Genomic DNA, 13,695 nt, shown 5'->3' with positions numbered 1-13,695 from the left:
GCCGGTGATCAGACAGCTGGACAGAATCAGGTAATCAGTCAGCTATATAAGCACACTTGTAACCTGGTTCTGGTCTCTTGCAGTAGGCTGGGTCCGGAAGGAGGAAGCAGGAGCGAGGAGAGAGAAGGAGAGCGACAACGGCATTTCATTTCTGTATGGTTGGTGGAGTGTTCTGTTGGACTCAAATAAAAGATTATTTTCCACCACCACGCAGGCTTTTTTTTCCCTTCCTCTGGACGAGCTGTGAGTGGGGAAGCTCACATCTGGCACCTGAATAGGGACCATGGAAGGACAAACGCCGCTGTCGCTGGCACTTCAGCACCTCGCAGCGATGCAGGAGAGCACCACCACACTTCAGCAGCAGCAGTCCCGGGTCCTGGCTGACATCGCGGCGGCCCAGCGGGATCCCTTCCCCGGCGGAGCATGAGGGAGGAGGCCAGGCCAGCAGCGATTCCTGCAGGCCGTCCCACTCCAGCCCCGAGGAAGAGATTTTCGGGGACAGCCGCACCGGCCCCTGCACCATACACACACACACATACACACCCGGAGCACGCACTGCTCCGGCCGACTAGTAACCCTCTGCCTTCTGTTCCACAGGGCCCAGCCTACATGTCTGATCACCTGGCACCCCGGGGGGCTCCTCAGACGCCAGGGCAGGTGTGCTGGAGGTGTGGACAACCTGGCCACATCCGGGCAGAGTGCCCCCTCATGGAGGTGGGGCAAGTGGTTCGGGTTGCTGGTCCGCCAGCCCCCTCCCCCGGTTCGGAAGGGACGTACCGTATACCGGTATGTATACAGGGGGGTACACACCAGGCTCTGCTGGATTCTGGTTGTGAACAGACCATGATCCATCAGCATCTGGTTCGACCGGGGGCATTGTTAGAGGCATCGTGGGTGAGGGTGAGGTGTGTGCATGGGGATATTCACGATTATCCAGTGGTGGCCCTGGAAATTTATTTTAAAGGGAAAAAACATAGAGTCAAGGCTGGAGTTAGTACTCGCCTCACGCACCCTTTAATCTTGGGAACAAACTGGCCGGGGTTTGCGAGCTTGGTGGGGGAAACTATGAGGGTGCGGTCACGTACGTCAGGGAAATGTGAGTGGTGTGCTGTGCTTAGTGGTGAGGCGGAGGTGCCGCATCCCGACGCTGCCAGGGGGGGCGTGGGGCCGGAGGGGCCAGCACAGCTGGATCCAGGGGGCCCGCAGATTGCTCCCATGGAAGATTTTCCACTTGAGCAGTCTCGGGATGAGACCCTCCGTCATGCTTTTGACCAAGTGTTGAAAATTGATGGTTGCCAGGTTCACACTAACACAGCACTAACTCACCCCTACTTTGTTGTCATTAGGGACAGACTATACAGAGCGAGTCGTGACGCTTGGACCGGGGAAGAGCTCACCCAGTTGTTAGTACCGATAAGCCGCCGCAAAACAATTTTCCAGACGGCTCATCACAACCCCATGGCGGGCCACCTGGGATATGATAAAACACTGAACCGGATCATGGCCCGATTTTACTGGCCGGGCATTCGGGCGGATGTAAGTCGGTGGTGTGCATCCTGCCGTGAATGCCAGTTAGTCAACCCACCGGCCACCCCAAAAGTGCCGTTGCGCCCATTACCACTTATTGAGGTCCCTTTCGATAGAATTGCCATGGACCTCATCAGGCCATTAGACCAGAGCGCACGGGGATATCGCTTTGTGCTAGTTCTAGTGGACTATGCAATGCGCTATCCTGAGGCAGTGCCCCTGCGCAATATCTCTGCGAAGAGTGTTGCGCAGGCGCTGTTTCAAGTTATCTCCCGAGTTGGGATCCCGAAAGAGATCCTGACTGATCAGGGCACATCATTTATGTCACGTACACTACGCGAGCTAAACGAATTACTGGGCGTCCGCTCAATCCGGACTAGCGTCTACCATCCCCAGACCGACGGCCTGGTGGAGCGGTTTAACAAGACACTAAAGAACATGATTCGTAAGTTTGTGCACGAGGATAGCCGTAATTGGGATAAATGGTTGGACCCTCTGTTTGCAGTGCGAGAGGTTCCCCAGGCCTCCACAGGATTTTCTTCTTTTGAACTCCTGTTCGGCAGAAAACCTCGGGGTGTCTTGGACCTGGTTAAGGAAAACTGGGAGGCGGGTCCAAGCACCAGCAAAAATGAGGTACAATACCTGCAAGCAAAACTCCATTCACTGGGTCAGTTATCACGGGAGAATTTGCTCCAGGCCCAGGAACGTCAACAGCGGCTGTACAACAGAGGGGCAAAACTTAGACAGTTTTCACCGGGAGATAAAGTACTTGTATTGCTGCCATCATCTAGCTCTAAATTGCTCGCCAAGTGGCAAGGGCCCTTCGTGGTCACACGGCGAGTGGGGGATGTTGACTATGAGGTTGTGCGTTCTGACAGGGGCGGAGCAACACAGATTTACCACCTCAACCTCCTCAAAGCCTGGAGGGAGATGGCGGCTGTTTCTCTGGCTACCACCGTGATCGAGAGAGATGAGTTGGGACCGGAGGTGACTAAGTCGAACCAGTCAGCGCCAGTCCCCGTTGATGACCATCTCTCAGCGGGCCAGAGAGCAGACGTGGCCTTGTTGCAGCGGCGGTTTGCTGATGTGTTCTCTCCCCTGCCAGGGCGCACAAGTCTCATACACCACCACATAGAAACACCTCCGGGCGTGACAGTGCGCTCACGACCTTATCGGCTGCCAGAACACAAAAGGAAAATTGTTCAGGCAGAACTTCAGGCCATGTTGGAGATGGGGGTAATAGAAGAGTCCAACAGTGACTGGTTTTGCCCCATCGTGCTGGTTCACAAGTCCGATGGGTCAATACGGTTCTGTGTGGACTATCGTAGGGTCAACAAGGTGTCCAAATTCGATGCCTATCCAATGCCCCGGGTCGACGAACTCCTGGATCGGCTGGGCACGGCTCGCTTTTTCACGACACTGGATTTAACCAAGGGCTACTGGCAGATTCCCTTGTTGCTAGAGTCCAGGGAAAAGACGGCCTTCTCCACTCCGTATGGTTTGTACCAATTTGTCACTCTTCCGTTTGGGTTGTTGGGGGCCCCAGCTACATTCCAGCGCCTCATGGACCGGGTGCTGCGGCCTCACTCTGCATATGCTGCGGCCTACTTGGATGATGTCATCATTCATAGTGAGACCTGGGAGCAGCATGTGCAGCAGGTGGGAGCAGTGCTTGAGTCCCTGAGGAAGGCGGGGCTCACGGCCAATCCAGGGAAGTGTGCGGTTGGACGGAGGGAGGTACGGTATTTGGGGTACCACTTGGGGGGCCGGCAGGTGCGACCTCAAATACAAAAAACTGCAGCGGTTGCAGCCTGCCCAATTCCCAAGACAAAAAAAGAAGTCAGGAGGTTTCTGGGGCTGGCCGGTTACTATAGGAGGTTCATTCCAGCTTTCTCGGAGCTGACCAGCCCCCTAACCGACCTGACCCGAAAGGGTGCCTCAGATCCGGTCCAGTGGACGGAGCCGTGTCAGCTGGCGTTTGAGAGGGTAAAGCGAGCCCTCTGTGGGAAGCCACTTTTATACACTCCTAACTTTTCTCTCCCTTTCATCCTGCAGACCGACGCCTCGAACAGCGGGCTGGGGGCCGTTTTGTCCCAGGAGGTGGAGGGGGTCGACCGCCCCGTACTGTACATTAGCCGGAAGCTGGCTCAGCGGGAGGTGAACTACAGTACGGTGGAAAAAGAGTGCCTCGCCATACGGTGGGCGGTTGGTGCCCTCCGCTACTATCTCCTGGGGCGCCCATTCACCCTCTGGTCGGACCATGCCCCGCTCCAATGGCTCCACCGCATGAAAGATGCCAACACGCGGAACACTCGCTGGTATCTGGCGTTACAGCCCTTCCGGTTCAAAGTGATCCATAGGCCGGGTAACCGCATGGTCGTGGCTGACTTTCTCTCCCGCTCCACGGAGGGGGGGGAGTGGGCTTGCGGCCGGCGGGATCCCGGCCTAAGTCGGGCGGTGGGGGTATGTGGCAGTGGGGTATGGTTAGAGCGGCGACTGCTGGAGGAGAGGGAGGAGTGGCTCAGCCGGTGATCAGACAGCTGGACAGAATCAGGTAATCAGTCAGCTATATAAGCACATTTGTAACCTGGTTCTGGTCTCTTGCAGTAGGCTGGGTCCAGAAGGAGGAAGCAGGAGCGAGGAGAGAGAAGGAGAGTGACAACGGCATTTCATTTCTGTATGGTTGGTGGAGTGTTCTGTTGGACTCAAATAAAAGATTATTTTCCACCACCACCCAGGCTTTTTTTCCCTTCCTCTGGACGAGCTGTGAGTGGGGAAGCTCACAATGCTGAAAAGGCCTTTGATTCGGTTAACTGGATTTTTCTCTACAGTGTTGCATAGAATTGGCTTCCACGATACCATTATTAAAACCATACAGGCACTATATGACAAACCTACCGCCAGGGTCAAGGTCAATGGATATTTGTCAAATAGTTTTACCCTAGAAAGGGGCACCAGACAGGGCTGTGCATGGTCACCACTACTCTTCGCATTATATTTGGAACCACAAGCTCAGTATATCAGACAAAAAGAAGATATTAAGGGAATCATTATTAAAGGGACGGAATATAAATTGGCCTGTTATGCAGACAATATTTTGATATACCTTGCGCAACCAACTCACTCTCTGCCTAAATTGATGCAAGCATTTGAACAATATGGCCAATTATCTGGGTACAAAATCAACATGAGTAAAACCCAAATACTCTCATATATAACTACTGCCCACCAAGAGAAATCAAAAGTAGCTACCCCTTGACATGGCAAACAGAGTCCTTTAAATACTTACGCATCAACCTACCAAAAGATCTTACAAAATTATCGGAATATAACTATTCACCCATACATAAAAAAATAAAGGATGATATAGCAAGATGGAACTTAATTCCCTTCTTTAGCCTTAGTTCAAGAATTGACTCTATTAAAATGATCATATTGCCAAGAATTTTATATTTATTTCAAACATTGCCAATAGAGATTAACCAAAACCAATTTAACGAGTGGGACAAACTGCTATCCAGGTATATAGCAGTTCGCCTCAAAATCTTACAGCTGGTTAAACAAAAGGGAGGATGGAGCTTGCCTTATTTTAGATATTATTATTTTGCAGTGCAGATGAGAGCAGTGGTATGCTGGTGCAACCCGTCATATACAGCTCAATGGAAAAGCATTGAGGAAAAAATGCCCTCCATCCCCATACAGGCAATTTTAGCTGATAATAACTTGCAAACCCACATAAATAACATTGATAATCCATGGGTGGCGTGGACCCTTAAAGTATGGAAAATTATTATAAAAGAACATAAACTTGAAAATGATATTTTGGCTCTTAAATGGTGTGCTTATGATTCGGATTTTAGACCTAACAAATTGGATTCTAGATTCAAGGACTGGATAGCTGAATACAAAGATGAAAAATCTAACAAAGATAAACACATGTCTAATTCAATTATTTACAAAAGCTATTAATAAAACTGTGTCATGCTTATATAAGGGTCTGTCTAATTTGAAATCTCACTCTACTTCATATATTAAAATAAAATGGGAGAAGGAAGGAGGGATAAATATATCTGAGGAAGAATGGACAACAATTTGGAGGTATCAATGGAGATGTACCAGTTCACAGAAGTGGAGGGAATTTGGATGGAAAAGCTTGATTAGGTACTTTATTACACCTTCTCAGAAGTCTTACTATGATGATAATTCCTCTGTCTGCTGGTGGAACTGTGGAAATCTAACTTGTACATAGTTGCTAATGTGTGTTTTTCCTTTTTTCATTGTTTGTTTTTTTTGTCTAGGCATTTAGAGCAGACAACAGATGTGAGATGTATGCATGTACTGTATGTTTTGCTGGATGTGAATGTCTGTTTGTGAATGTCAATATAAAATAAATTATAAAAAAATGAAATAAAAAAAAAATAGAGTAGAATTGTCCATATAAATCGAGAGGGGTCTAGCTGCAGACCTGCACTGTCAGGACCCTTCGTTGCAGACCTGCACTGTGAGGTCTCCTGCACTGTCAGGACCGGAAGTTGATTCGAAGCCTTTCAAAATAAAGGCGACCATACCGGAAGCTTATATTCAAAATAAAAGCGAGCATACTTGAAGCACGTATTTTTCGTTCCCCATGTGAAGTGTGAAGACGACGAGGTGGGTAACAGTCAAGTGACAACAACTTTGCGTCATACGAAGAAACAGAAACAGTCTTTATTCACTAGAACGTTATGTTGCACACTATATATTGTCCTGTAAAGTTATATTAATTTGAAAGAATCGGGTTTTAGCGTTGTTATCGTATGATAGTGCTCACTTAAATGTGCCAAATGTTTCCTACTCAAAGACCAAGAAAACTGAGTTATATCATATAATTTTTATATAATTTTGTTTTACTTATTACGACATTATTTGTCTCTTAGAGATGCATATTTCGATCTTAACTACCGGCACTACGCCGAAAGTTGAACGCTGCAGCGGAATGGGTGCAGGCGAATCAACACTTGTTTGCAGCCAGAGTGAAGATGCCTTAGATTTTGAACATGAACAGCACCCAAACTGAGGAGGCTGCGCAGGAAATTGGAAAGCTGTTTGACACCATGGATCCGAATGAGGAAGAGAAAGAATTAATTCTTGAGCCTTTTAAATTCATTTTGTACCAGATTGAAGATATGTGGCTCTTCTGTGAAGAGATTATGTACAAACGAGGGTACTTGGCGTACTGTGAGTACAAAGAGTAGAAAGAAAAAAAAAAAGTTAAAATTGTGGAAAAAGTTGTTGTTGTTGTTAAAACACTAATAATTAAAATCATTAAAAAAAAACTGCTTAGAAGATATTGGTTATCTGGGTCATGTACAGAGCCGGCCCTGGGCATAGGCAGTATAGGCAAATGCTAGGGGCGCCGTCATCCACAGGGGGCGCCGAAAACGGAGGGAAAAAAAAAAAAATTATTATAAATACTTTTTTTTTTTTTTTTTACCAGTGCCATTATTACTATTATTTGGAAACATTATATAAGCCCAGAGTAACATAATGTCATAGCAAAGACTATTAAATAATGCAGAAGCCTTTTTTCTGGGTGCAATGAGCCTTTGCGCTGTGTGAGGGGGGCGGGGTCAAGAGTCCAGCCGCCTGAATCCGACAAGACCGTGACCCAGAGACGAAGAAAAAGATTAATGACACTGTATCGGAATTATGTCCAAAAGACTGAAGCCACCCGGCGCCCAAGGAAGGAAAAGAAGGAAAGAAGAGGAAGAAAAATGTGAAAAAGATAGAGGTACAGTAATGTCAATGTGATGAAGTTCATGAAATTACTAGTTTAATGCATCATAGTTACCGTTGTTGGAGCAGAGTGTTAGCTTGCTAGCTTACTTCAGACGATAGCGACATTGTTTAATAATCAATAAATAGCTGAGTCGACGTGTGTTAATGTTACTCCACCTTAAATTCATCAGGGACGTTTGGAAACTTAACGTTAGGCCTGTTCAGGTGTTATTTTACAGGTGTCTTTCCTGCTTGTATGTCAGTTAAAATGCTTTTAGTTGTCCGTCCCCTTTGTAATAGTAAGCCTTTGGTTTTATGTGTCACAGTTTATGTTTGTTAAAGTTTACATCAGTGTTAAAGTGCAGTTAAAGTGTGTTACTGTTAATATTTCATACCTTAGCTTTCCCATATCATTCATAGACTATATTATATATATATTCATTTCACTGCACTTTACTGGTTTTTGCACTCTGGTTAGACTGAATTGCATTGCAATGACAATAAAGTTGAATGAATCTCATCACATTTTCATTATTAGTCTATATTAGTCTCATGTATAGCACACCAAGCATCTGTTTTTTTATTAAAATGTAACATGCAGTCGTCACATATACTTCTCTTCTCTCTTTAGATGCACTTTTAAAATATTTCAGTACCACCCCCAGTGACACAGTATCAGGTGCTGCTGTCCTTTTTAATTTTATCACTTGTTTCTTTCTTTAGTTTTTATTTGGTGAGATATTTTTTTTACTCAAAGAAATAAAATCTTGAATGCACACATGCAGTTTCTGTGTGATTGTATGAAAGTTGATTGTGAAATTGACTGCTGCGATGCAAGGGGGCGCCAGCTAAAATCTTGCCTAGGGCACCAAATTACTCAGGGCCGGCACTGTTGAGATCAGAGCAGTTATTTGATCACATTCATCACATTTCCTTCAGATGAGACTTGAGAAAACTTTGGTCTGTGGTTTGTTTCCTGTTCAGCAGCAGAATCACTTCACAGACGTTCAGCAGCTTCATGACGATCATTTCCTGCTTTCACAAGGTAACGAAACTAAACTCATCTCATCACACGTGACTTTGAGTGGACGTGATGTTTTTACTGTGAAGCTCATGAATCTCACGTCACTGACTCTTGTTCAGTGACTGAGGTTTTTACACAGAATGAATTGACCCTGTAGTGACTTAGAGAGGCTTAAATGTCTGGTGTAATACTGCAAACTTGTCTTATTATGGGATGTGAACATGTCCTGGTTCCTCTGAACGTGAAGAAGGCCCAACCCTTTTGAAGCAGCTCTGCTGACACAGTATAAATGCTGACATCTGCTGGTTGACATGTGATATTACACACTGGAATCACGTGGATGCTCAGAACCCACGAGCTGAACTTCTGTATGGTCTTAATTCACTGAGTGATGGTTTGACATCAAACATATTTAAATGTAACATCTATAAACACAAAATCTTGTTAACGACCAGATGTTGTTTGGAGCTCAAACGTCACCTGGTTGTAACAAAAGACTTTTCTACAAGTTCACTGTGTTGGTTTTTGTAGAGAGAGTCGTGTTCCTTTGTCACAGCTAAAGAATCAATCATGGAGTAAAAGTGACAGCTACAGTGAAAAGTGGAATTTCCTGTTCAATAATTCCTAAGATATGAACTCGTTTTCTTTTACTTTGACCTTTGTCTGAAAAGTGGATCCTCTCTCAGCTAACTTGGCTAGTGCTGCTAACTGCAAAACAATCACTTCCCTGTTACAGATCCATCATGTTCTTATGACTTAACTCCGCCTCCTCTGACTCACTCTGTCTCCATCAGCTGTTTAGTTTATTTCACATAGAAACAATATAAAAAAACACATAGACGATAACACATAAAAGTACATGTGACGTGCAGCAGAAACACGGATTGAAAAAGAAATGCACTGAAAATGAAAAAGTTGTGACTTTTTGTCGACGTGATGTTTTTACTGTGAAGCTCATGAATCTCACGTCACTGATTCTGTTGTTCAGCGACTAAAATGTTTGTAAATCACTGGTTTAGAGGACATTTGTGCTTTTGGTGAAAGAGAAGTTCTGCTGGACTGAAAGATCAGATAGTGACTGATAATTTTATGTTTCCGGTGAAAACAGATTACAGCCATTGTAGGTGAAAAAAAAGGATCCAGAGGACGAGGTCATATTTTGATAAGATTTAAGAAACTAAAGTTAAATTAAACGTTTATTCTCAATCGTCACAATTAACGACATCTCTTCAAAGTCCAGATGTTTAACATACATATGTATCTATCTATTGGGCAGCTTCTTACCTGACCACCAGAGGGCGGGCTCTTCTGTTAAACAAGTGGACTCACCTTCAGTGAAGGGCTGTAAAGTGTGATGCAAACAGCGTCTTGAGGGAGTTGTGAGTCGAGCTGTGACGTTCACGAACGAGTCAAATCTTTTTAACGGCTCTTTGAAATGAACCAGGAACTGAGTGACTGACAGTCCATTATTAGCATAAACCAATGGGCTGTGCCGATTGTTCAGTCAGCCAATGAGGGTCATGTCGGCCAATTCTGTGGTTAAAAAAAGTCTTCTTGCTGACCGGCCCACATTAGGTCATTGTGGTCCACCCATGTTAGCAGAACTTGTAATGAGTGAGTTTTATTCTCCCAGCAGGTGGCGCTCTGCTATGAATCAGCTCAAGGACAGTGAAGAGGAAGCTCCTCCCTCTAAAACCACTCTGTGTGAGGAACATGAGGGTCAGAGGTGAGATGAGGATCTCATGGATCATGTGACTCCATGTCACAGCTCAGTGTTTTATTTACACATCATGTGTTTGTAGGAGGATCCATCAACAGAGACCAGACTCTGCTGGACCTGGACCTGGACCCAGCTGTGTGTCCATGAAGAGTGACCAGTCTATAGATCGTATTTTTAACTTCAAGGATGGACAAAAACATGGTGAACTGATGTAAGAATTTCACACATAGTAACACACACTTACATGATCCTCCACCAGGGGGAGCCTGTCTAGTCCAAAACATGTTGAATCCAGAAAAACACTCTTCTTCTCTTTGGTGGACCAATGTTGTTTTTCTGTCTCCACTAAACGTCTTCAGCCTGTCCTCGTCTCTGAATACGTTTCCAGCAGTAAATCTAGTCAGAGTCCGTGATTGGTCAGGGACTCATGGACAAGCCTCTCTGATTGTGTCTTTGAGACTTCACACATAACAAACACTAGAGACTGTCCTTCGGGGACTTTTGTCTTCAACCTGTCAAACTCATGTCATGTGAACTTGGCTGAAGAAGAATCGTAGGTGCAGCACATTGAAAACCTCGTCGAAACAAATGATTGTTTAGTAAATGACACTGAATCTTTTCTCCTCAGAGTTGATCAGCAGAGGACAGAGGTTCTCAGTGGTCAGTCTGTCCAGCAGCATGGAGCAGACCTGGACTCCATATTTAAGGTGTGTAAATGTACAAACATGACACTACTGTTAATACTGAAGCAGAGTCCTAGGGCCTCATGTATAAACCGTGCGTACGCACAAAAAGACGGCGTACGCTTGCTTTCACGCACAGACGGCATGTATAAAAATGTACTTGGCGTGGAAGTTTGCGCATCGCAGCGCAAACTCTCGAGCTGCCGTGAGAATTTGCCGAGAGCTCCGCAAACTCTTGTCAGGTGGAGACGCTGCAATATTAAGCTCTGAAACTTATCACAGTGTTTGAAAATAATATTATTAATGTGTCTACAGTGACAAACATGAATTTTCTGTGACAAACAATACTGATACACCACGTACGTTTGAACATATGTGGATAACATCAGAGAGGACACTGAAGACGAAACTGATCCTGTGACGAACACACACACTACAAACCTGTGTGTGTGTGTGTGTGTGTGTGTGTGTGTGAGAGAGAGGGAGACTCACTTATTTACTTTGAGCAAATTACTGAAATTAATTTTCCACAGATGAATATTTTCTTTATGTAACACAGTGATGTAAACACAGCTGCTGACATGAACACATGAACACATGAACACACGTCAGTCTATAATGTTTTAAACACATAATAAAGTTACAGACTCATTTGTTGTAAGAAAATGGGACTTGAACGTTGAGTAGAACATTTTCTTTATCCCATTTTAATCCACACGATAACGAAATAACTACGAAAAAGTTATTCCGCCACCGCTGCGCCTTTCATCGGAAGAGAAAGGCGCAGCATCCACAACACAATCAGTGACAGTAATGAATGGTTACATGGAGTAACTCTGTGAACTCTGTCTGCTTATTTTGTGCGTAATGTGTGTAGATGATGATGTGTGACACTTATAGATTGTTGAAATAATCTGTAAATTCAGATAAATTCTATTTTTACAGATTTATACATCATAAATTGACGAGTTAATCGTGCACTTTCCTTCTTTTTCTTTTATTTCCCTCTTTCTTTGCTGCCACAGTTGTCCTTTTTCTTCAGGACGAAGGCGTTTTAGAGTCATTTGTATATTCATTTGTGGGTGGGTGTGGTGTGTTCCTCATTCATCTCCGCTCAGTTTCACGTTTGATGGGATGTATAAAGAAAAGGTGCGCAGTACTTGGCGTACGCACAGTTTTATTAATCTGAGATTTTCTTTGCGTACGTACTTTAGAGATTTTGTGCGTACGCCGTCTTTTAGTATGAAAGCTGCGCACTCTTTTATACATGAGGCTCCTGGTCCTGACAGTCTGGATGCTGCTCTGTGGACCTGCAGGACTTCACTCTGTCACTGATCATCTGAGGTTAAACTTCACATGTTCTGTTCCAGCTGCTGGAGGAGAACATCATCTGCTTTGTGAAGAACGAGCTGAAGAAGATCCACAAGGTTCTGGATACAGATCACACAGAAGTCTCAGAGAGTCAGAGGGAGGATGAGGAGCAGAGGAGCAGCAGAGAGGCCTTTCTGAAGATCACAGAGGACTTCTTAAGGAGGATGAAGCAGGAGAAGCTAGCTGACAGTAAGAGGACTTTTAATGTGAAAGGAAGAACATCTTATTTTCTCATTCTCCACTCACTGATTTATTTTCTTGTGTTCTGTCAGAAATCAGAGCTCCAGCTTGTCGACGTGAACTCAAATCAAACCTGAAGAAGAAGTTCCAGTGTTTGTTTGAGGGCGTGGCTAAAGCAGGAAACCCCACCCTTCTGAATGAGATCTTCACAGAGCTTTACATCACAGAGGGAGGGACTGGAGAGGTCAATGAAGAACATGAGGTCAGACAGATTGAAAGAGCTTCCTGGAAACCAGACAGACCAGAAACATCCATCAGACAAGAAGACATCTTTAAAGCCTCAGCTGGAAGAGACTGACCAATCAGAAGAGTGATGACAAAGGGCGTGGCTGGCATTGGGAAAACAGTGTTAACACAGAAGTTCACTCTGGACTGGGCTGAAGACAAAAGCAACCAGGACGTACAGCTCATGTTTCCCTTCACCTTCAGAGAGCTGAATGTGCTGAAAGAGAAGAAGTTCAGTTTGGTGGAACTCATCCATCACTTCTTCACTGAAACCAAAGAAGCAGGAATCTGCAGGTTTGAAGACTTTAAGGTGGTCTTCATCTTTGATGGTCTGGACGAGTGTCGACTTCCTCTGGACTTCCACAACACTGAGATCCTGACTGACGTCACAGCGTCCACCTCAGTGGACGTGCTGCTGACAAACCTCATCAGGGGGAAACTGCTTCCCTCTGCTCGCCTCTGGATAACCACACGACCTGCAGCAGCCAATCAGATCCCTCCTGACTGTGTGGACATGGTGACAGAGGTCAGAGGGTTCACGGACCCACAGAAGGAGGACTACTTCAGGAAGAGGTTCAGACATGAGGAGCAGGCCAGGAGGATCATCTCCCACATCCAGACATCACGAAGCCTCCACATCATGTGCCACACCCCAGTCTTCTGCTGGATCACTGCAACAGTTCTGGAGAACATGCTGAAAACCAGAGATGGAGGAGAACTGCCCAAGACCTTGACTGAGATGTACATCCACTTCCTGGTGGTTCAGTCCATAGTGAAGAGGGTCAAATATGATGAAGGAGCTGAGACAGATCCACACTGGAGTCCAGAGAACAGGAAGATGACTGAGTCTCTGGGGAAACTGGCTTTTGAGCAGCTGCAGAAAGGAAACCTGATCTTCTATGAATCAGACCTGACAGAGTGTGGCATCGATATCACAGCAGCTTCAGTTTACTCAGGAGTCTTCACTCAGATCTTTAAAGAGGAGAGAGGCCTGTACCAGGACAAGGTCTTCTGCTTTGTCCATCTGAGTGTTCAGGAGTTTCTGGCTGCTCTTCATGTTCATCTGACCTTCATCACCTCTGGAACAAATCTGTTGTCAGAACCAACAACGAGCCAGTTGACCAGACCGTTTAGAAAAAAACCTAAAT

At 45.4% G+C, this 13,695-nt stretch overlaps 1 long non-coding RNA gene across 1 annotated transcript; it reads left to right on the top strand.

Annotated features, from left to right (window-relative positions):
• The first annotated feature begins 10,147 nt into the window (after positions 1–10,147).
• Positions 10,148–12,249, top strand: LOC131443458 (uncharacterized). The gene is made up of 3 exons (XR_009233611.1): positions 10,148–10,581; positions 10,657–10,735; positions 12,082–12,249. It is a non-coding gene; the product is annotated as an uncharacterized LOC131443458 (long non-coding RNA).
• The last annotated feature ends 1,446 nt before the right edge of the window (positions 12,250–13,695 follow it).

The sequence above is a fragment of the Solea solea genome, chromosome 17, assembly GCF_958295425.1.
Source record: "Solea solea chromosome 17, fSolSol10.1, whole genome shotgun sequence".
In the NCBI taxonomy this organism is placed as follows: domain Eukaryota; kingdom Metazoa; phylum Chordata; class Actinopteri; order Pleuronectiformes; family Soleidae; genus Solea; species Solea solea.
Note: the sequence above shows the minus strand (reverse complement) of the source record. Positions and strands in the feature narration are given on the sequence as shown.